The following is a 23,408-nucleotide window of genomic DNA, read 5'->3' as shown; positions in this document are numbered from 1 at the left end:
TGAGCCACCCAGGCACCTCTAACTAGAGAATTTCTAAATAATTGAATGATTTAATAGTTTTATCATTTTTTCCTACTTAATGTAATGCTTATATTTATGTATATTATTTTCTAAAACCAGTACTGAGGTTTTTGGGTTTTGTTTTTTTTTTTTTACAACTTTCCTGAGATTTATTTCACATACTGTTCAAAGTTTTGGTGTTTTTCTTTTCCAGTTTTATTGAGAAATCATTGATATACATCACTGCAGAAGTTCCCGGTGTATTCCATGGTGATTTGTTCAGTTGTGAAATGATTGCTACAGTAGGTTTAGGTAATATCCATCATCTCCTAGAAATAGAATAAAAAGAAAAGAAGGAAAAGAAGAATAAAGGGGAAAAAAATGTTCTCTTTGTCATGAGAGCTCTCAAGATGGACTTTTTTTTTTTAAGATGGACTCTCTTAATAGCTGTCCTATAGATCATCCTGAAGCGGTAACTGGACTCATTGTGCTGGACGCCATATCCCTAGGACTTAATGTTTCTAATCACTGGAAGTTTGTACCCTTTGACCACTTTCCTCCAATTCCCTCTTCCCCCATCCTCCACCTCTGGAAACCACAATTATGGTATCTTTTCTGTGAGGTTGGGATTTCTTTTCTCCACCCCCCCACACACATGTAAGTGACATCATACAGTATTTGTCCCTCTCTTGATCTGACAGATTTCACTTAGCATAATGCCTTCAAGATCCATTCATGTTGTTGCAAACAGTAGGATTCCTCCTTTTTTCGTGGCTTAGTAAGAGTCCATTGTGAATATACACCATAACTTCTTTATTCATTTGTCCGTCAGTGGACAGTTAGATTGTTTCTATGTCTCGCCTCTTCTAAATAATGCTGCTATGAGTACAGGAGTGCAAATGTCTTCTCAAGTTAGTGTTCTTGGTTTTCTTGAATATACTCCTAGAAGTGGAATTGCTGGATCACAGGGTAGTTAGTTGTATTTTTAATTTGTGAGAATCCTCCATACTCTTTCCACAGTGACCACACCAGTTTACCATCTCCTCAACAGTGCACAAGGGCTCCCTTCTCTCCATGCCCTTGCCAGCATTTGTTCTCTCTTGTACTTTTTTTTTTTTTTTTGAAGATGCTTCTATTTGAGAGCAAGAATGCATGAGCCCGTGGGGATGCAGAGAGGAAGCAGACACTGATGAGTGCGGAGCCCAATGTGGGGCTCCATCTTACAACCCGGAGATCATGATCTGAGCTGAAACCAAGAGTTAGTCACTTACCCAAGTGTACCACTCAGGCACCCCTTCTCTTGTCTTTTTGATGATGGCCATTCTAACAGGTGTGAGGTAATACTTTATTGTAGTTTTGATTGGCAATTCCCTGATGATGCGTGATTGAGCATCTTTTCATGTATGCGTTGGCCATCGATGGGTCTTCTTTGGAGAGATGTCTCTTAGGTCTTTTGCCCATTTTTTATTTGGGTAATTTGGTTTTTTGCTGTTGAGTTGTATGAATTCCTTATATATTTTAGATATCACCCCTCATCAGATGTGTGGTTTGCAAATATTTTTTTCCATCCAGTAGGTTGTCTTTTCACTTTGTTAATTGTTTCTTTTTCTGGGCAGAAGCTTTTTAGTGTGATGTTTTTTATCTTGTTGCTTGAGCTTGAAGTGTCCTATCAAAAAATTAAAAATAAATCATTATCAAGATGCAAGTCAAGGCTCTTCAGTTGGGCCCAGGAACAATCCTCAGACTTGACTCTGAACCAATCTTCCTGCCTGTGTATAGCATAGGAATGCTCCCTCAGCGGTACTTTGCTCTGAGGGCAATGAGCTCTGCCCACCTGCCTCTCACTTCAAGCCTTGCTGGGCCACACAGCTTCCAGCAGTTGTGGCCAGCCCTTCTAGTCAGATGGGACTGGAAGACACTCTCCACAGTGGGTGAGGATGTGATTCAACTCCTTGCCTGGGTCTGGGCAAGGCAGGATCTAAGGCTGGCAAAATTTCTTGTTTGAGAATCTAGATCAGGCAGATCTACACCTTGCCAAGGTCCTTTGAGTGCATGTCCAACCTGGGTCTGCAGGTGAGCTGTGCCACTGCTTGGGATTACTACTTGGGTACTATGGGTATGTGTTCAGTCTGCCAAGATTTGTGTGGTGTGCCCACGTGTGGCAAGGCCCTCCAACCTTCTGTCACGGATTCCCAGTGTCTGAGCCCTGCAGATAGCCCTGCAATCCCTGTGGTCAGGATTGTGACCCACAATGCTGGGGGGTAGCTGGTCATTACCCTTGGGTTCTCCTTCTGTTGGAAGAATCAGAAGTTCAGGAGAGGCCTGTGTGGTGCTACACTGGCCTAGGGGAGCAACAGTGCATTCACATGATGTGTAGCTGGCCCTCTTGCCTTCTAACACAGCGTATCTTGGTCTCTGTGGCATGAGGTAGGGGGAGGTATGCTTCAGCCTCACCCTGGTATTCTAGAATTCTCTCCACGGAGTCTTGTCCTAGAATGGTTAGTTTTTTTCTTTTTTAAATTTTTTAAAGATTTTATTTATTTATTTGACAGAGATCACAAGTAGGCAGAGGCAGGCAGAGAGAGGAGGAAACAGGCTCCCTGCTGAGCAGAGAGCCCAATGGGATCACTACCTGAGCCGAAGGCAGAGGCTTTAACCCTTTAGCCCACTGAGCCACCCAGGCGCCCCATAGAATTGTTAGTTTTTCTAATGAGAGGGGCACAAAGTTAGGAAAAACCTGTGTTGGCATCTTGGTGACATCATTCATTGAAGTTTCTAGCTTAGTGATTTTTTCAGTATATTCATAGAGTTGCGCAACCCTCACTGAATTGTAGACTGTTTCAACATCCTGCAAATAAATGGTCTGTTAACCCTCTCCACCTTGGGCAAACACTAATTTACTCTCTGGGTCTATGGATGTGCCTGTCCAGGGCAGCCCACATAAGTGGAATCACAATATCTTGTCTCTTTGAGTGGCTTTCTTAATTTAGCATAAAATTTTTTTAAAGTTCCTGTCATCGCATACATCACTGCTTCATCGCTAATATACCACATTTTGTTTCCGTCAGTTGGGAGACATTTAGCTCATTGGCACTTTTTAGTTATGAATCACAAATGTTAACGAAAATTTGTGTAGATAATTGTGTTGTTGGAGCTCACTTATTTTTCATGGTTTGAAAAACAATTCTTCAGCTCTCTTAATTTATTCTTCATTACCTTAAAGGAACAGAAATTAATTCTTTCCATAGGAAGGGAAGAAGCAACAGAGCTGAGTGGCCCACTGTCCCTTAGACCGTAGTGTTCCAGTGTTTCAACCAGATTCCTTGGATAACCTCATACCTGGGGCCCTGTGCAGGCATTCCAGAATGGCTTCCTTAATAAATCTTTCTAAATCTACACACGCATTTCCAGGAGAAAACTGAAAGAAGTGTAAAAGAACAATGAATACTTCAAAATATATGAATTCCTATTCACTGGCATTTTTGCACCCCAATTAACACTAGAATTATAGTTGCCCTTTCTATTTACACATTCACTATGTGGGGCACATTTTGGGGTCCCAGGAGATGACTCAGTGTCAGCTATAAAAAGCTTTCCTGTTGGGAGAAGAGGTTTTTTGTTTTTGTTTTTCTTTTTTTGTGTTTAATTTGGAAATGATCTAAATAGTTGCTTCGAAGACAAAAGTGGGGGTTTCACTATAAAAATAGATTTTGATTTTAAATGAGAAAAGGAAGAATATAAAGGAAGACTTTGCTCAAATGTCTTACATCTTAAAGATTTCTATAGACTACTGTTGTGGTTGCTGTCGGGAATACCACTGAAAATCATGAAATAGGCTCTGGTCAACGAATATTATTGCATTGTTTTGGACATTTCCTGTAGAAGGGAGTGGATACTCATAGTATCTTTTTAACTCCTGTTAGCCAGGTTTGCCAATTTGCTACTGTATTTTATGGCAAGGGCTTGAATCATCAAAAAATCTTTTAAATCTTTTCACTTAAAAATATTAACGATTCAGGGGTGCCTGGGTGGCTCAGTTGGTTAAGGGTCTGCCTTCAGCTCAGGTCATGATCTTGGGGCCCTAGGATCGAGTCCTGTGTCTCTGGCTCTCTACTCAGTAGGGATTCTGCTTCTCCCTCTCCCCCTGCCCATCCCTGCTGCTCATGCTATCTTTCTCTTCTCTCAGATGAATGAATAAAATTTTTTTAAAATAGAACTAACAATTCAATGGTACCTGGGTGGCTCAATTGGTAAAGCATCTGCCTTTGGCTTACGTCATGATCCCAGGGTCCTGGGATCAAGCCCCACATCAAGCTCCCGGCTCGGGGAAACTGTCTCTCCTCCCTCTGCTGCTCCCCACTCTCCACTCATGCCTTCTCTCCAACAAATAAATAAAATCTTTAAAAGTAGGTAAAATTAAGAATTCAAATAAGATATGTAATGAAAAAAGTTGTTTTCTCCTCTAAACCCAATCAGTAAGTGATATTAACAGTATAATGCATATCTACAGTTTCCCTCATGCTTATATGGTATAGTATCAGATGGTCAAGCATTTTTTTTCTCTTTTCAATTGTAAAAGTAGTGCTAAGACAACATTTCCAAAAGTTTTGGAAAAGGATCACTTTCAGTTTTTATCACCTAACATACTAGCTGTTTTTTTTTTTTAACATTTCCATTCACTGTTTTTTTTTTTCATATGTGTTACAGGTAACTTAAATATAGTTTTAATATTTACCATTTAAAAACGGCTGCATAATCCATTGAGTAGAATATCATAATTCTGTAACAATTCCACATTTTAATTGCTTTTCTTAGAAACATGGAAATATGAAAAAAAAGTTTTAAAAAAGAAACCTGGAAATACAATTACTAGGCCAAAGTCTATAAACCACTTTATTTGCCTCTTAATTTCACATAGTCAAATTGCTATTGAGAAAGAGTTGAATTAATCTATGAAATTAATTAGAAATTCTGCTCTACCATCAACATCCCTTCTCTTGGTACATACTATTTACCAAGATATGGTTTACATTTCTTTAAACATTTAATCTTTTAAAAGGTTTTGGGAATATAAACATTTTTTGCTGGAGAATCTTATCCTTATTGAAATATTTGAACTAATGTGATAAAGATACTAGATCTTGGTAGAAGAAAAACTTGCCCTATGTTGAGGCACATGTAATATAGTCTCTATTGATATATTTGTTTGAAATCCTTAAGGAAAAAAGATTTAAGGAATTTATTAACAAGAGACAATTAAAAATTTTTATTTTGACCCATTCTTTATTTAAATGTAATTCTCATTTGACTTCAGGAATCTAAAATACATAGATTATTAAGAAAAGTTTAAAGATAATTTCTAGTGTGTAAGAATTGGCCAGAGTAAACCCTCCTCCCTCAAAGATTGTGCTTTCCCAATTTTTTCACATTCAAGGCACTGAGAAAACACATCATTAAAAACATAATTTTAAAATGTCATAGACTATGCCATTTTTTGTAACACCATTTTTATGTTCCATTAAGAAAAAGCTTTCCCAGTTAATCAGGCTTTTCCATTACTTGGAATTAATATTTTATATCTTATTGAAAAACTTCTTTCAACTTTACCAGACATAGATTTTTATCACTCATGTGTACCTAAAATGAGAAATAGTCAAATGCATATTTGGTATACTTAAGACTCAGGATCTGACTTTTCTGAATCACTATTGACTTGGATGTCTTTTTTTTTTTTTTTCTATACAGTGTTGCCCTCTGTGCCAAAAAGAGGGCATTTCTTAAAAGAATTCAGAAACACCAAAAATCATTGGTGCTGTAAATCAGCTTTACAATCATATCACGTCAGCGTCCTTGTGAACCTGGTTCAGGGATGTAGCTCAGTATATCCACCTACAACTGGCGCCCAAGAGCTTGGAAGCTGACACCAAGGTTCCTGTGGAAGCAATGCCAACACTATGAAAATTGCCACTTACTCAACAGCAGTTATAAGATACAGCCTGGGGCACCTGGGTTGCTCAGTTGATTAAGGGTCTGCCTTTGGCTCAGGTCATGATCTCAGGGTCCCAGGATCAAGTCCCATATCGGGCTCCCTGCTCAGTGGGGAGCCTGCTTCTCCTTCCTGCCCTGCCACTCCCCCTGCTCATGCTCTCTCTCTCTGTCAAATAAACAAATAAAATCTTTAAGAAAAAAAAAAAGATATAGCCTGATTTCAAAGACATTAAAGCATGGAAGAAAATGTGAGTCTCAGCTATCAAAAAGAAAAGAGAAAAGAAAAGAAAAATCTTGCCATTTGCAACGATGTGGATGGAACTAGAGGATATTAACACCAAGCAACTTAAGTTCATCAGAGAGAGAGAAGTACCATATGATTTCATTCATATGTGGAATTTAAGACACTAAACAAAGGAGCATAGGGGGAGGGAGGGAAAAATAAAACAAGAAGAAATCAGAGAAGGAGACAAACCATGAGAGACTCTTAATCATAGGAAACACACTAAGGGTTGCTGGAGGGGAGGAGAGTGGGAGGATGGGGTAACTGGGTGATGGGCATTAAGGAGGGCACTGGGTGTTGTTTGTATACAACTGATGAATCACTGAACTCTGCCTCTGAACTAATAATACACTATATATTAATTAATTGAATTTAAATAAAATTAATTTTTTTAAAAAATGTGAGTCTTAGCACAGATAGCTACGATGAATAGATATGGTTGCCTTTGTACCCGTGGAATCCAAGGGCAGCCCCCTCCCTGCTCTGGCTGCCACAAGGGCTCAAGACATGAAGAGGGAAGCCCAAGGGTGGCCAGCTTCCTGCCTTTTACATTGCTGAGGGGGCTGACGAGTAAGGTGGGCACTAGACTTGTTGCTGAGCAAGACACTTCACTGGGGAGACAGTAGGTTCTAGTGACGATGAGTCAGTATTTCCATTCCTGTTTTTCTTTTAAATAAACTAGTGTCAAAACAGCTAATTTTTTAAAAGTAGTTTTCTTAAAATTATTTAGGACATTCATATTAAAGCAAAATTATTTGGCTGGGGAATATATAATTGCTAAGTAACCATTTCTACTTAGTGAAATAGGTAGAGCATCTATATGGCAACGTTTGAAAATTTCTAGTTTTCTCCTGAAGTCCTGTAGTCATTTAGGGAAAGAAGATACTCTAAATGTCTGCTATATGCCTTAAAACTAATTTTGCGATGTTTACTAAATTCTGGAAATGAGCTGCTGTGCTGACATGTTTTGTCAGTCTCGAAACAGATGGGATTCTGTTTGAAGGGGAGAAAGGAATGATTTTAAAGAATCTGTTTTAATAAAAGACTTAAAAACTGCCCCTGTTAATGTTGAATTCTGGTCACGAGGTAGTTTATATAATTGTACAGAAACTTTTTTCAACACTTCCCTTCAGTAAAGACAATTTGCATTTCCCTGGAAAGACTCCTTTGCAAAAAAAAAAATAATGCCTTTATTTTATGTTTTAATAGTCACTTTAGTAAATGCTTCAGTTTTGCTATCATTTTTCACAAAGTATCAGGAAACCCAGAATGACTTCATAATTAAAAAAAAAAATCTATCCCCCAAGAAATAACATAACATAACATAACATAACAACATAAAAATTAAAAAGTCCATCCCGGAATGCCTGGGTGGCTCAGTTAGTCCAGCATCTGCCTTCAGCTCAGGTCATGATCCCCGGGTCCTGGGATCGAGTCCTGCATTGGGATTCCTGCTCAGTGGGAAGCCTGTTTCTCCCTCTGCCTGCTTTTCCCCTTACTTGTGCTCACTCTCATGTCAAATACATAAATAAAATATATTTTAAAAAATCTATCACTTCTACCTCTCCTATCCCCACAGAAATTTAAAAATATTATTTGGTTATTTTCCCCCTTTCTACTTAGAAGATGTGTGCATATTTACAATCTTGTTTCCCTTTATTTTATTCACTTTTGTGTGCCACATGTTGCCATCGACTCTAGTGAGGGTAAGTGCATGTGTAATCTTACTAGATCCCAAAATTCTTAAACATTTCTTACTGGAGTATAACATAATGTGGTATACAAATCTTATGTGTACGGATGAATGCACTTTTAGAGATACGTAAATCTATGCACCTACTACCTAGAATCAGGATATAAAATATGTGAGTCCTCAGAACCCCTCTCAAGCCCCTTTGTTGTCACTACCAATCTTGTCGCAAAGGTAACAGCACCCTTGATTCTAACACTTATAGATAGGTTTTGTTCCTTTAGAATAACATAAATAAAACCATAGAGTCCTTTTTTTGGTGCCTGGCTTCTTTTGTTCAACATGATATACATGAGATCTCTCCATGCCATTGTGTAAGACAAAGTTTGTTTTACTGCTGTATAGTATTGCAGCGTATGACAAAATCAGCATTTAAAAAAAAAAATCAATTTTCCCCAAAGATAACAAACTTTTGAGGAATGTAGTGATTTGTAGCACCACCCACAACCCTGACCCCATTCGGGTGTTGTCCTTGAGTCCTAGTGGAGTGGGTCCTCCATTCCTCCTTTCTGAGCCCAACAGGAATTATCCTTATGCTGCAGATGCAAGAGTGGGTCTGGGGGTGGGAGGAAGGACTCTCCTAGGAGACATTTCCTGGCAGGCCTGCCCTGTCCAGGGACCACCCCTCAGGCTGTCTGGCGCTGGAGCCCCACCCACTGCGGTGCTTTGCACTTGTTTTTTTTTTCCTTCAAAAATCCAGGGACAGGGGTTGATTGGATGAGTCCTGACAAGGGGGCACCCAAGGGAGAGGAGAGGACAAGCTCTCAGGAATCCTTTATTGTTATAGCAGTAATAATAACAACAGTGAGGAAACAGGAGAGAGAAAACCAGACCATTAAAACTACTAGTGGTTTAATTCACCACCCCCCCAAACTATTTTAATTCTCACGGACATTTGGGTTATTTCCAGTTTGGAGCTATTATGATTAGGGGTGCCATGAACTTTCTTTTATGTGTCTGTTGGTGAATGTTAAGTTTGAATTTCTATTGAGTGTAGGCCTAGGGTCTGTAGCATATGCTAGGTCATAATGTAAGCTCACCTTTGGTGTACCCTACCTAACAGTGCCCAGAACAGTTCCCAGGTTCTGCACATCCTTGCTAACATTAAGTGTTCGCAGGGTCTTCAAGTTCTTTCCTTTTTTCTTTTTTTATTTTAAGATATTTATTTATTTATTTATTTGACAGAGAAAGAAATAGTGAGAAAGAGAACACAAGCAGGGGGAGTGGGAGAGGGAGAAGCAGGCTTCCTGCTTAGCAGGGAGCCTGATATGGGGCTTGATCTCAGGACCCTGGGACCACGATCTAAGCTGAAGGCAGATGATTAATGACTGAGCCACCCAGGTGCCCCAAGGGTCTTCAATTTCAATTTTTCTGGCCAATGACTGGTAAGTTCTCATTATGGTGCTTATTTCTTTGTCTAATTTCTACTGAGATATATATGCACAAGAATGCACAAATTCTACAGGCCAAGGAGCTTGGCTAATTTTTTTCACAGAGCTTAATAACATTGTTTTAATCACTTTAATAGAATTTATTACTTAGAGCACTAACAGATTCACAATAAAGTGGAGTGGAAAGTAGAGTTCCCCAAGACACCCCAGCCCCCAACATGCAGGACCTCCTACTATCAACTCTGTCCACTCCCAGAGTGGGACATTTGGGACAATCAATGAACCTACTACACTGATGCGTCATAAAGACCCAAAATCCATAGTTTACATTCAGGTTCACTCCTGGCATTGTACATTCTATGGGTTTGTACAGATATATAATGACAAGCATACAGCATCATGGTACCATACAGGATAGTTTCACTGTCCTAAAAACCCTGTTTTCCACTGAATTGTCCCACCCTCCTAACAAACACTGATTTTTTTTTTTTTTTAATCCGTGGGTGGGCCCAGATACCACTGGTTTTCTCTTGTCTCCATAGTTTGGGCTTTCCTGAAACATCATAGAGTTAGAATCATACAGTGTGTAGCCTTTGCAGATGGCTTCTTTCACTCAGGAATACACACTTACATTTCTTCCATGTCTTTTCACAGCTTGATAGCGCCTTTGTTTTTCGTGGTAAATAATATTCCGTTGTCTAGATATACCACAGTTTATCCAATCACCTACTGAAGGACATCTTAGTTGCTTCTAAGCTTTGGAAATTATGAGTACACGTGCTAGAAACAACCTTGGGGAGGTTTTGTGTGGATGTTAAGTTTTCAACGCCTTTGGGTAAATACCAAGGCATGAGATTGCTGGATCACATGGTAAGAATATGTTTAGTTTTGTAAGACACTGCCAGACTGTCTTCCCAAATGGCTGTACTACTCTGAGTCCCCACCAGCAATGAATGAGGGTACTGTCGCTCCACACCCTTGGCATCATTTGGTGTTGCTAGTGTCTAGAAATTTGGCCATTCTAATAGGTGGGCAGTGGCACTGTCATATTGCTTTCAATTCCCCAATGACATATGATGTTAAACATCTTTTGCATATGCTTATTTGCCATCTGTAGATCTTTAGTAAGGTGACTGTTCAGGTTTTTGCCCATTTTTAAATGGAGTTTTCATGTTCTTAATGAGTTTTAAGTGTCCTTTGTGTATTTTAGATAACAATCTTCTTCCAGATACGTCTTTTACAATCTTTTCTTTTTAGATAGCGCATGTGTGAGTGGAGTGGGGAGGGCAGAGGGAGAGAGAGAATGTCAAGCAGACTCCATGTTCATTGAAGAGTCCCACATGGGGCTCAGGATCACGGCTCTGAGATCATGACCTAAGCTGAAATCAAGAGTCAGAGCCACCAGATTCCTCACAAATATTTTCTCCTAGCCTGTGGCTTGTTATCTCTCCCTTGACGTTGTCTTTATAGAGCTTTTACAGCTTTTAATTTTAAAGAACTCTTGCTAAGTTTCTTAGAGCTTAATACATTTTTTTTTAAATGCTGCTATAGACTGAATGTTTGTGTCTTCTCCAAATTCTTATGTTGAAATTTAATCCCCAATGTGATGGAATTTGAAGGTGCGGACTTTGGAAGTTGATCGGGTCTTTTTTTTTTTTTTTTTTAAGATTCTATTCATTCATTTGACAGAGCGAGATCACAAGTAGGCAGAGAGGCAGGCAGAGAGAGAGGAGGAGGCAGGCTCCCTGCCAAGCAGAGAGCCCGATGCAGGACTCGATCCCAACACCCTGAGATCATGACCTGAGCTGAAGGCAGAGGCTTAACCCACTGAGCCACCCAGGCGCCCCCAGCTTAATACATTTTTACACACACACTTCCAATGGAACCACCACCCAAATCAAGATATAGAATATTTCCAGCGCCCCAGAAGATTCCTTTCTGTCCCCACCCACAAAGGTAAATCCCTGTTCTAAGATTTATCATAGGTTAGTTTCATCTGTTTTTCAGCCTCACATAAACGAAATCATCCAATATGTTCAGACTTGCATCCAGCTGCTTTCACTCAACATACTGTTCTTCTTAAAATTATTATTGCTGCATTATAAGAATATACCACAATCTGTTTGCCTTTAGATGGACATTTGGGGTCTTTCCAATTTGGGACCCTTATGAATAATGCGATGAACATTTTTATATGTGTTTTTTTTAATACACATGCATGCATTTATATGGTTCTATGTCTGTGTGTGAAATTGCTGGGACATCAGGAGTGCATATGAAAAACCAATTCAGATGTTAGGGGTGGGGGGTGTCAGTGTTCTCTACACCAACAGTGTTTGTGTGAACTCACATTCCCGTCAGCAGAGTTGGAGAATTGCAAGCGCTCCATATTTTTGTCAGTATTTGGTGTTTTCTTCTCTTTACATTTTAACCATTCCAGTTGTTATGTACTGCTGTTGCACTGTGATTTCAACTTTCATATCCCCGATGCAGTCACATACCTTTTCATATGCGTCTTGGCCTTTTGGGAGATCCTCTTTTGTGAAATGTCTGTTCAAGGGATTTGCCCACTTTTTTTCTTATTGATTTGTCTTTGTCTTTCTTGTAATTGTCAGGAGCTATTTAGATATTCTGAATGTAAGACTTTTGTTGGACATGTGTTTTAAAAATGTCTTTTCCTACTCTGTGAGTTGACTTTTTACTCTTGATGAGACCTCTTGATTAGCAGAGGTTCTTAATTCGATGAATTCTTGTTCCTCAAACATGCCTTATGTGGATAGGGCTCTCATGTCCTCTTTGAGAAATTCTTTACCTACCTTAGGGTCATGAAGATAATCTCTGTTATCTATTAAAAGCTTTAGGGTTTCACCCTTCATATTTAGACTTACAGTCTACCTGGAATTAATGTGTGTACAATGAGAGGTTCTGTGCAGATATCCACTTGATCCAACACCACGTTCCAGAAAGACCTCTCTTTCCCCACTATGCAATAGTGTCATTATGCCCATCGATCACGTGGCTGTCCATGTATGGATCTGTTCCTGGACTCTGCATTTTATATCATTAGCCTGTTTGTCTATTCTTACACTAATGCCACACTATCTGAATTACTTAATTTTATAAAAATTCTTGAGAAAGAATATCTGATAGACAAAGCCTCTCTCACCTTATGTTTCTTCTTCAAAAGTGCTTTGGCCAGGGGTGCCTGACTGGCTCAGTCCAAAGAGCATGTGACTCTTGATCTCAAGGTTGTGAGTTTGAGTCCCACTTTGGATGTAGAGATTACTAAAGAAAATAATAATGATGATGATAAAGAAATAAATTGAAAGTGCCTTGACTATTCTTGGCCCTTTGAATTTATATAGATTTTTTAAAAAACATCTGGTTAGTTTCCTCAAAATCTCTGCCGGGATTTTTATTAGGACTAACTACATTGCATCTATAGATTCATTTCAGGGAGAGCTGACATCTTTACAATTGAGTCTTTAAGTCCATGAACAGGGCCCATCTCTCAACTTCTTTGCATTTTCTACAGTTTTTCTCAATTTCTGCTTTTCTTGCACACAGAGAAGTCTTACACATATCTTGTTAGATTTATTCCTTCATTTTTTTCAATGCTCTTTACATAGTGCCTCTAAAATATATTTTTGTCTTCTTTTGTACCTTTTGGCCTGTCTAAATTTTTTAAAAGATTTTATTTATTTATTTATTTGACAGAGAACACAAGTAGGCAGAGAAGCAAGCAGAGAGAGAGGAGGAAGCAGGCTCCCTGCTGAGCAGAGAGTCCAGATGTGGGCTCCATCCCAGGAACCTGGGATCACGACCTGAGCCGAAGACAGAGGCTTTAAACCACTGAGCCACCCAGGTGCCTCCTGTCTAAATTTCTTATTAATTTTTAGAGTTTATAGATTCTTTTGGATTTTGCATTTTAAAAAAATCACATCACCTGGGAATCTTGACAATTTTGTTTCTTCCTTTCTAATCACTATTCATTTTTTTAATCTTGTATTTTAGTACTTTGAGCACGAGGTTGAATGGAAGTGATACCCATAAGCATATTTGCATGTTCCCATCTCAGTGGGAAGGCTTTCAAGATATCACCATTCAGTATATTTACTGTAGGTTTTTTATAGATACCCTTTATTAGATTAGAGAAAATCCCTTTCATTTCTGGTTTGCTGTAAGTGTTCTTGCTACAAATTTTATCAAATGCTTTTTCTGCATCTATTAAAATAATCACATGATTTTTCTCCTTTATTCTGTTGATGTGGCAGATTCTGTAGATTAGTTTTTGGAAGTTAAATCAATCTGCATTCCTAGAGACATTAGTTTTTTCTACATTGCTGGATTTGATTTGTTAATATTTTGTTTAGGATATTTGCATCAATGTTGATGAGAGACATTAATCTGTAATTTTCCTTCTTTGTAAGTCCTCATTAGGTTTTTTTAAGATTTTATTTCTTTATTTATTTATTTGACAGACAGAGATCACAAGCAGGCAGAGAGGCAGGCAGAGAGAGAGGAGGAAGCAGGCTCCCTGCTGAGCAGAGAGCCCGATGCCGGGCTTGATCCCAGGACCCTGAGATCATGACCCGAGCCGAAGGCAGCGGCTTAACCCACTGAGCCACCCAGGCACCCCCTCATTAGGTTTTGTTGTCAAAATTATGTTGGCCTCATAAGAGGAATTGAGGGCTTTTTTTTTTTAATAATTTTTTTTTTATTTTTTATAAACATATATTTTTATCCCCAGGGGTACTGGTCTGCGAATCGCCAGGTTTACACACTTCACAGCACTCACCATAGCACATACCCTCCCCAATATCCATAACCCCACCCCCCTCTCCCAACCCCCTCCCCCCATCAACCCTCAGTTTGTTTTGTGAGATTAAGAGTCACTTATGGTTTGTCTCCCTCCCAATCCCATCTTGTTTCATTTACTCTTCTCCTACCCCCTCAACCCCCCATGTTGCATCTCCTCTCCCTCATATCAGGGAGATCATATGATAGTTGTCTTTCTCTGATTGACTTATTTCGCTAAGCATGATACCCTCTAGTTCCATCCACGTCATCGCAAATGGCAAGATTTCATTTCTTTTGATGGCTGCATAGTATTCCATTGTGTATATATACCACATCTTCTTTATCCATTCGTCTGTAGATGGACATCTAGGTTCTTTCCATAGTTTGGCTATTGTAGACATTGCTGCTATAAACATTCGGGTGCATGTGCCCCTTCGGATCACTACGTTTGTATCTTTAGGGTAAATACCCAGCAGTGCAATTGCTGGGTCATAGGGTAGTTCTATTTTCAACATTTTGAGGAACCTCCATGCTGTTTTCCAGAGTGGTTGCACCAGCTTGCATTCCCACCAACAGTGTAGGAGGGTTCCCCTTTCTCCGCATCCTAGCCAGCATCTGTCATTTCCTGACTTGTTAATTTTAGCCATTCTGACTGCTGTGAGGTGATATCTCATGGTGGTTTTGATTTGTATTTCCCTGATGCCGAGTGATATGGAGCACTTTTTCATGTGTCTGTTGGCCATCTGGATGTCTTCTTTGCAGAAATGTCTGTTCATGTCCTCTGCCCATTTCTTGATTGGATTATTTGTTCTTTGGGTGTTGAGTTTGCTAAGTTCTTTATAGATTTTGGACACTAGCCCTTTATCTGATATGTCATTTGCAAATATCTTCTCCCATTCTGTCAGTTGTCTGTCAGTTGTCAGTGCCCAATGACTCCCGTCACCCTGGCCTTCGGCCGCGCTCCGAGCTGACCAAGCCTGCGACCGGTTCAAGGTAACCCCGAGCTGTGAGCTCACTCCTCGGCTCTGTCTCTGTAGCCGGCTTCCCCGTTCTAATACCTGTGAGCTCTGTGACACTCAGACACCTCCGATCCTTCTGCGACCCTGCGGGACCTGAGGCCGCGCTGACCCCGCCTGGGCTTCACCCCAGTTAAGCCTCTGGAGCGATGTCCCTCAGCGGAACAGACTTTTAAAAGTCCTGATTTTGTGCTCCGTTGCTCCGCCGCTGGCCGGGAGCCGGCCCCTCTCCCCGCGATCTATCTTCCCGTCACTTTGGATACACTTCTCCGCCAGTCCTACCTTTCAGATAGTGGTTGATTTTCTGTTTCTAGAATTGCTGTTCTTCTTCTCTTCAATCTCCCGTTGGATTTGTAGGTGTTTGCAATCTTTAGATAAGCTATTTAGCTGATCTCCTGCTACCCGAAGTAGTCTCAGCCTGCTACTTCTCCGCCATCTTGACTCCTCCGAATTGAGGGCTTTTTGATATTCTCCTATCTCTGAAACAGTTTGTATAATGTTTTTGCTCTTTTTTTTTTCTTAAATATTAGAATAATTCACCAATGAAGCCACCTGGGACTGTGTTTGTGTGGGAGGGGGTGGGGGGGAATTCTTCTGTTAAGTTCTTTTCAGCTAAAATAAGCCAAAATTGATTTCCATTGTTTAGAACTGGGGTAGTATTATACAATATTATAGATCATAATGAAAGAAGGAAATCATAAATGGGCCTAGATTTGAGGAAGGTGAAGTCATATGCTTGCGTTTGAAATTTGTTAAAATTAATGTGATGTCAAAAAAGGAAATTTTAAAAAAGCAAGTCAGTATTCTTCCAATCATTGAAACAAAGAATGTTCTATTTTCTTTTTCTTTTAAATATGTGTCACATTGTTTTCTGTGAAAAAGTTTGTTTTTCTCCTATTAAAGCTCTAAAGGTAAACTTATTAGAGAAGTTCAGATAATGGGATAAAAGGAAAATTCTGAACCTCATAGATTTTATGGTTGTAGGAAAAGAGTGAATTTGATTTAACAAATGATGTGGAAAGCAAAGGCAGAAGAAAAAGTATTAAATTTCCTTACTACTTACAACCCACCGACAAGTCCTTGAACCAGGCAGAGTGACATTCCTCTAGGGACCCAACTGCCTTGATGTTGATACTATGCTAAGGGCAAAAGGCAATCTTAGCCCAACCCCCAGAATCCTGTAAGTCTACTTTAAATATAGAAATTCTTTTGGAAATTTCCTTTATCTCTACCCCCCAGATACCTGTTGGCAATCATCCCCCAAGCATAAGACCCACTGATATACATCTGTAGGGTCTCATGACTCAGGTATTACTAGACAGTAATAAATAACCTTTTCCCAACAACAGTTAGCCCCTTCAAGGTCCTGAAAACTGTGCTCCTAAAATTCCTTAGAGACTTCTGCTATCCCTAGCACCCTCCCTACTTGAAAGTATAGGGTCACCTGGGTGACTCAGTCAGTTAACTTCTGACTTCAGCTCAGGTCATGATCTGAGTCCTGGGATTGGGTCCTGCATAGGGCTCCACGCCCAATGAATAGTCTGCTTCTCTCTCTCCCTCTGCCCCTTCCTCCACTCATGTTCTCTCTCTCTCTCTCAAATAAATAAATAAAATTTTTAAAAAATATATAATGGGAGGGTGCCTGGGTGGTTCAGTGGGTTAAAGCCTCTGCCTTCAGCTCAGGTCGTGATCTCAGGGTCTTGGGATTGAGCCCTGCATCGGGCTCTCTGCTCAGCAGGGAGCCTTCTCCCCCCCCCCCCCCCCCGCCTCTCTGCCTGCCTCTCTGCCTACTTGTGATCCCTGTCTGTCAAATAATAAAATTTTTTTTTAAAAGTATATAATGGGCCACTCCTCATGACCTCAGTGCATCTCTTTCTGCCCACAGGTCCTGTCCCTGCACTTTAATAAAGTCACCTTTTGGCACCGAAGATGTCGCAAGAATTCTTTCTTGGCCATCAGCTTCAAACCCTAACATTGTCCTTCCTATATCTTTCCCACAATGTCCCCTTTATTCACTCATAAAGTGACATTGCTTTTAGTTCATTAACTTCCTACCCTCTTCTGCTACCTTGTGTGTTGTGTGGCTCGTCTTCTGTCCTGCTCTGTGTGCTGTGTAAGAAGCCAAGTGTAATCACATGGGGAACTGTCATTGAGCTTGGAATCCTGAACCTGCTTTATAATTGTGATTTAACTTTGCTTTATGAGTGAATAAAGCTGATGGCCCAGAAAGAATTCTCGAGACATCTTTGGTGCAAAAAGTGATTTTATTAAAGCATGGGGACAGGACCTGTGGGCAGAAGGAGCTGTGCTGGGGTCATGAGGAGTGGCCCATTATATACTTTCAGGTTGGGAGGGGTTAGGGATAACATAAGTCCGTAAGGAATTTTGGAAGCAAGGTTTCCAGGACCTTGAAGGGCTAGCTATTGTTGGAAAAGGTCATTTATTACCATGTAATAAAACCTTAGTCATGAGACCCTTCAGATGTATTTTGGTGGGCCATATGCTCAGGGATGATTGCCAACATGTATCTTGCAGGGCTTAGAGATAAAGGAAGATTCCAAAGGAATTTTTATATGTTAAAGTAGACTTACAGGATCCTGGTTGGGGAGTAGGGGAGGGCAGTCAGGCTAGGAATGCCTTTTGCCCTTAGCAAAGTATTAACATGGAGGCAGCTTAGTCCCTAAAGGAATGTCACTCTGCCTGTTTTGAGGACTTGTCAGTGGGCTCTAGGTAGTAAGCAAATTTAATAATTTTTCTCCTGCCTTTGTTTCCCACATCAGAAAGACCCTCCGCATGTGTGCACCTTCATAGTGGGCTCATGACTCTGGGCCATAAAGCAAACCTCAACATATTCAAATGGACTGAAATCATGTAGAATGTGTTCTCCAACCACAATGTAGGCAAAGTAGAAATCTGTAATGGAAAGAGAGCAGGAAAATATCTGAACACTTTGAAACCAAACAACATACTTAAAAATAATCCATGAATCAAAGGGTGGCATGAAAGAAAGTGCAAAGAAAGAAAACTGCAGACCAGTATTTCTCATGAATGTAGACACCAAGATCCCTAACAAAATATTAGCAGATAGAATTGAGCAATATATAAAAAGAATCATACACCATTACAAGTGTTTGCCCCAAAAGGACAAGGTTTTTTCAATATTCAAGTCAGTGTAATCTATACTATTAACAGCCTAAAAATAAAAATTACATAATCATATCAATCCATGCAAAATGAAAAAACAAAAAACAAACAACAAAAAAGCTTTTAACAGAATTCAACATCCACTCATGATAACATCTCCCCAAAAGAGAAAAAAGGAGTGGAGAGAGACTTTTTTCTTGACAGCCAAGAAAAAAGTCTTTGATGCAAAAAGCTGATTCTCTTAAAGCCCTATGGGTAGAAAGATCTGTTACCTGAGGATAGTGAGGAGCAACTGAGTGTATCCTACAAGCTGGGGTGCCTGGGTGGCTCACTTGGTTAAGTGTCTGCCTTCTGCTCAGGTCCTAGGATCAAGCCCTGCATCAGGCTCCACACTCAGTGGGGAGTCTGTTTCTCTCCCTCAATTTACACTCTGCCCCTTTCAAGTATCTGTCAATGGGCTGCAGGTTATAAGGACATTGAACTGTATCTACATATCTACATTTCTTCCTGAAAGCTAAGCCATTGTTAGAAATGCTTTGTTCTTGTAAATTGCTAAGACATTTGTAAAGGGAGGGAGACTTAGGTCGTGCAGGATTGTGATCTCTACAAGTTAAGTATTTGTTTTTCCTTCCCTTCACTTAAGGGCAGCCACAAGTGCATGAGGGATGTCACATATATCCCATGAAGGGGTGGAGGAGTGCAGGGAGTGGGGTGGGAGTGGTGTGGTGGTGGGTGGGTTGTGGGTGTTAGTTTCCGCTTTGTCTTCAGCTTGCCTCCTTTTCTCTCATCACCTCCGTCACTCCACTCCTGCTAATCAAAGCTCTGTACTGGAAAGTGTTATGCCCCAACAATGGGTCCGTGATTAAAGGAGTGAGACTGATATAAAGCAAAGGTCAAGCAAAGCTTTATTTCGCGCCAAGCATCAAAAATCTAACCGAACGTTCGGGGCCGCACCTCTTACAAGAGAGGGTGACCCCTCCCTGCTTTCCAGACTAACTTTTATAGGGCAGAGGCCATGTGGTTGGGCCTGGCCACACATAGGTGGCCAATGAGATTGTAACACACACAGGAAACTCCACAGTGATGCTACGTGACCAACTGAATTACAATTTACCCTAGTAGACATTCGATTTAGCCTATCACACCTTGTTTAGGATTGGCGCCAAAAGGCTCCCAAAGGGCGGGGGCCCATACTCCTTGGTAGCTAGGAGACAGTTTGCGCCCCCACTGATTGATACCTCCAACTGACCTGACCCATCCTTGTATTTGGACTTTGTTACCTGGGACTGGTTTCCTGGACTTGCTTTTAAATAAGTTCCCGGGTGCGGGGGTGGGGGGGCAAGGTCAATTTAAGCTTTACAGCAAAATGGCAGTTCAACTGGGGTGGGGCTGCTCTGACTGAATAGGCCCTTACATTCCCCCCTTTTCTTTGGAGATTAGTCAAATCTTTGACTTTTCAGCCAGTTATACATCCCTTTTTTAACAGCTGCCAGACTGTTTTAATGATTCCAGAGTGGTTTACCCAGAAACAGCATTCCTCTCTGAGGGCTACGCAGAGCCCCTCCTTTTAGAAATAGTTTATCAAGCCCTTATTGTCTGTATTTTCCACCTATACTTTAACAATAGAAGCAACTATGAACGCAATGAACTCCTTGTTTCCTAGTCTTAGCTCTAGTCCATGATCTGCAGGGTCCATCGGCAGCGGCATCCACCTCTGGGGGGCGTCCTCATCCTTGGCTCGTTTGACATGACCCGCGTGAATCCAGGCCCCGATGCCTTCTACTTTCACCCATGGAGGGTGGTCGGGATGACAGCAAACAGTCCCTTCCAGTGAGGCTCCAAGTTTCCCACTTGGCAGCAGCTCATCCAAATCAAGTGTCTCGGTTGGCGAGGATGTGGCTCCTTCCAAGACAGACTGCAATGCCTTGTTTAAGCAGGGTGTACATCGCGCCCTGAGGAGAGCGAAGGGAAGGAGATCCACCCATCCACCACCAGCCTCCAGAATTAGCTCTGCCAAGGTCTCTTTGAGAGTCCGGTTCATTCTCTCTCCTTGCCCAGAGCTCTGGGGCCGGTAGGCACAATGTAGTTTCGAATTAGTGCCCGTGACCTTGGCCAATGCCTGTGAGACTGAATTCACAAACGCAGGGCCGTTGTCTGACCCAATCGCAAGAGGTAACCCAAACCTCTAGTAGCCTTTTGGCTACCACTCCTGCCATCTCATGTTTGGTAGAAAAAGCCTCTACCCAGCCTACCGCCTGTATAGATGTTGGCAGTCTTACCCTTGGCCCTCTGTAGCACCTCGGTGAGTGCGATCAGCTCCGTTTTTCCGCGGAGGTTCCATGTGGCAGGGCTGTCGTCCAGAGATCCTGCTCAGGGGAAACCACCGCAGCCCCTGCGTACCTCTTTCCATTGACCATGTAACTACTCCCATCCGTGAACAGAGTCATCTCTGCACCCAGAAGGGGAATGTCTCTGAGGTCCGGCCTTATTCCTGCAACCTGGGTTAAGACCTTCCCGCAGTTGCGTGGGTGCTCAGCCAGCACCTCTGGTAGCAACGTGGCTGGATTTAGCACCGCTGGGCTGGAAGGTCACTTTTGGTTCGTTGAGGAGGAGGGCCTGATATCCTGTCACTCGGGCACTTGTTTTATCCGCTGGTCTGGTGGAGTCCGGAAAAGGCCCTTGATAGCGTGGGTGGTGGTCAGGATGAGATTTTGACCCAAAGTCAATTTACTTGCATCCTTGACCAGGAGGGCCGTGGCAGCAATTATGCAGAGGCAAGGGGGGGAACCCAGCTGCTACTGGATCTAGTTTCCTGCTAAGACAGGCTACTGGCCTTTGCCAAGGCCCCAGAGTCTGAGTCAAACCTCCCTTAGTCGGTTCATAGAGATGTCGCGCCATCTCTGCGAAGGTGGTATCTACAACCTGCAGTAGCCCACTGTCCGGAGAAACTCCCTCGTGGAGCTCAAAGCCTAAATAAGTGGCGTGGCTCTGACAAAGCTGTGCTTTCGTTGCTGACACCGGATAGCCTTTTCCTGTGGAGTCTGTAAGAGAGCACTGTCCCCTGCAAGCATGACCCATAGTCCTCAGCGGCTATTTCCACTATTCCCACTAAGTCAGATTCTTCCTTTCAAATCCTTCAGTTCGTCTAGTCCCATGTTACTAATTCTGCTTTAGTCCGAATGCAGCTTTTATTTCTGCAAATTCTTACCCATTTCAATTCCCAGGATTTTAACATATCAAAGACCTGTATTTGTCCCGAACATCTCCCATTTGACTTTCCTTTAGGGCGGTTACCCAAATGTAACGCAAGGTTTATCCATGGTTCAGCAGTACTGAGTAACTTAGCATATCAAGGAAAAGCCTTGAGTTAAAGAGACCTCATTTACAACGCTGGGCAGGCAAGGAGAAAAACATTTACATATCAACTAACCTAAGAAAAGTTTACCCTTTTAAACAGAGAGAAAACCAGCCTTTCTATACCAGTCTCTTTCCTCTTTTTTTTTCTAAGACAGTGAGTTTTCAGGGTTTCCCTCCCATTGTGAAGGATGTCGCAGACAAAGGGAAGGGGAGATCCTTCAGATGCTGTCCTGCTCGCGTCCCTCGCGGGAACTTAGGAGCGTCTTAGCTAAGGTCTGTCCGTATAAACCCTGGACCAGGCTACTCCGTGGAGTAGATGACCGTTATGCCATATGACGCCCCGTGAGACTCAGGGTGCAGCCCACTCAGATTCCGTAGCTGAAGCGGTGGAGCCATACAGACACATTCACACAGTCAGGCACTCTTCAGATTCAAACAGGTTGGACACCCTCCCCTTTGGGTATCCCTGGCTAATGGGAGGTTATCAGTCTCCCCTTCCATTCTTTACGAATGGATCTATTCGAACAGCGGCCCCGGGGCTGTTACAACAGAAATCAGTTAAGCACAAAAGAGGTTTACCAACAGATTTCAAAGCACAAACCTAGTTCCAGCAACCAGCGCTCTAGCATTTTATCCCATTTGGTTTAAAGTTTCAGGTTAGCAAAGACTTTGAAAGCTACTTTAACAATTACCCATTAAAACTTTGAGACAATTAACCATCAGTTTAGTCATCTCTTTGCTAACAGATTTTAACAGATTTTTTTGACCTTAAGTAAAAACTCTGAAGTTTCATATTTACTACTGTTGACTCAAAAGACATGTTTATCCTGGGGCGCCTGGGTGGCTCAGTGGGTTAAGCCACTGCCTTCGGCTCAGGTCATGATCTCAGGGTCCTGGGATCGAGCCCCGCATCGGGCTCTCTGCTCAGCAGGGAGCCTGCTTCCTCCTCTCTCTCTGCCTGCCTCTCTGCCTACTTGTGATCTCTCTCTGTCAAATAAATAAATAAATAAATAAAAAATCTAAAAAAAAAAAAAAAAGACATGTTTATCCTAATTAACCTAAGAAACTTAACTTAGTTCAAATACTGATTTACGTTCCACCTGGGCCCACTCTGCTTCGAATGTTTACCTGAGACCCGGGTGGAAAGATCTGGAGTCGGGGGTGTTAGGTCCAGGGGGCGCTCTTCTTGCTTCCCAACAGTGAAGAACAGAACAAAGTGCCACCAGAAGGCAGAGAAAGGATTCCCAGTTCTACGGCTCATCAGCTCCAAGAGAGGAGCAGATGCCATGCTTTCCTGCCAGCAAGGGGAAGGGGCTAGGCAGTCTCCGTCAGGCCGGAGAGGGCAAGGAATGTCCCCGAAACAAAGTTTGTTTCGGCAGCTGCTTGGGAATATTCCTTAAAGTCTCTGTCTCGAGTTAGACTAACCCCAGTTGGCTCCAGTTATAACCCTTAACACACAAAATGAGTGAGGGAGAAGCCCCACGTCTATTAGGAGGTACGGAGAGATGAAGGTCAGAGCCCCCTTACTCTGCTTGCCCCATTCCTTCAAAAAACAACAAACAGCACAGCAGACAACGAAGAGACAAGACAAAGACAACCACAGGCCCAGCAGTTCTTACCCAGAACCTGCCACAGGTGGGGACTTTTTTTTTCTTAAAGATTTTTATTTATTTATTTGA

General features: G+C 41.6%; 1 long non-coding RNA gene across 1 annotated transcript; it reads left to right on the top strand.

The window, feature by feature from the left end:
* Window positions 1-5,500: 5,500 nt before the first annotated feature.
* Window positions 5,501-22,100, top strand: LOC125092935 (uncharacterized). Its single transcript, XR_007125107.1, has 3 exons — window positions 5,501-5,512; window positions 5,868-5,871; window positions 21,917-22,100. It is a non-coding gene; the product is annotated as an uncharacterized LOC125092935 (long non-coding RNA).
* The last annotated feature ends 1,308 nt before the right edge of the window (window positions 22,101-23,408 follow it).

Source organism: Lutra lutra, chromosome 2 (genome assembly GCF_902655055.1).
Source record: "Lutra lutra chromosome 2, mLutLut1.2, whole genome shotgun sequence".
In the NCBI taxonomy this organism is placed as follows: domain Eukaryota; kingdom Metazoa; phylum Chordata; class Mammalia; order Carnivora; family Mustelidae; genus Lutra; species Lutra lutra.
This window is presented reverse-complemented; position numbering and strand designations above follow the sequence as displayed.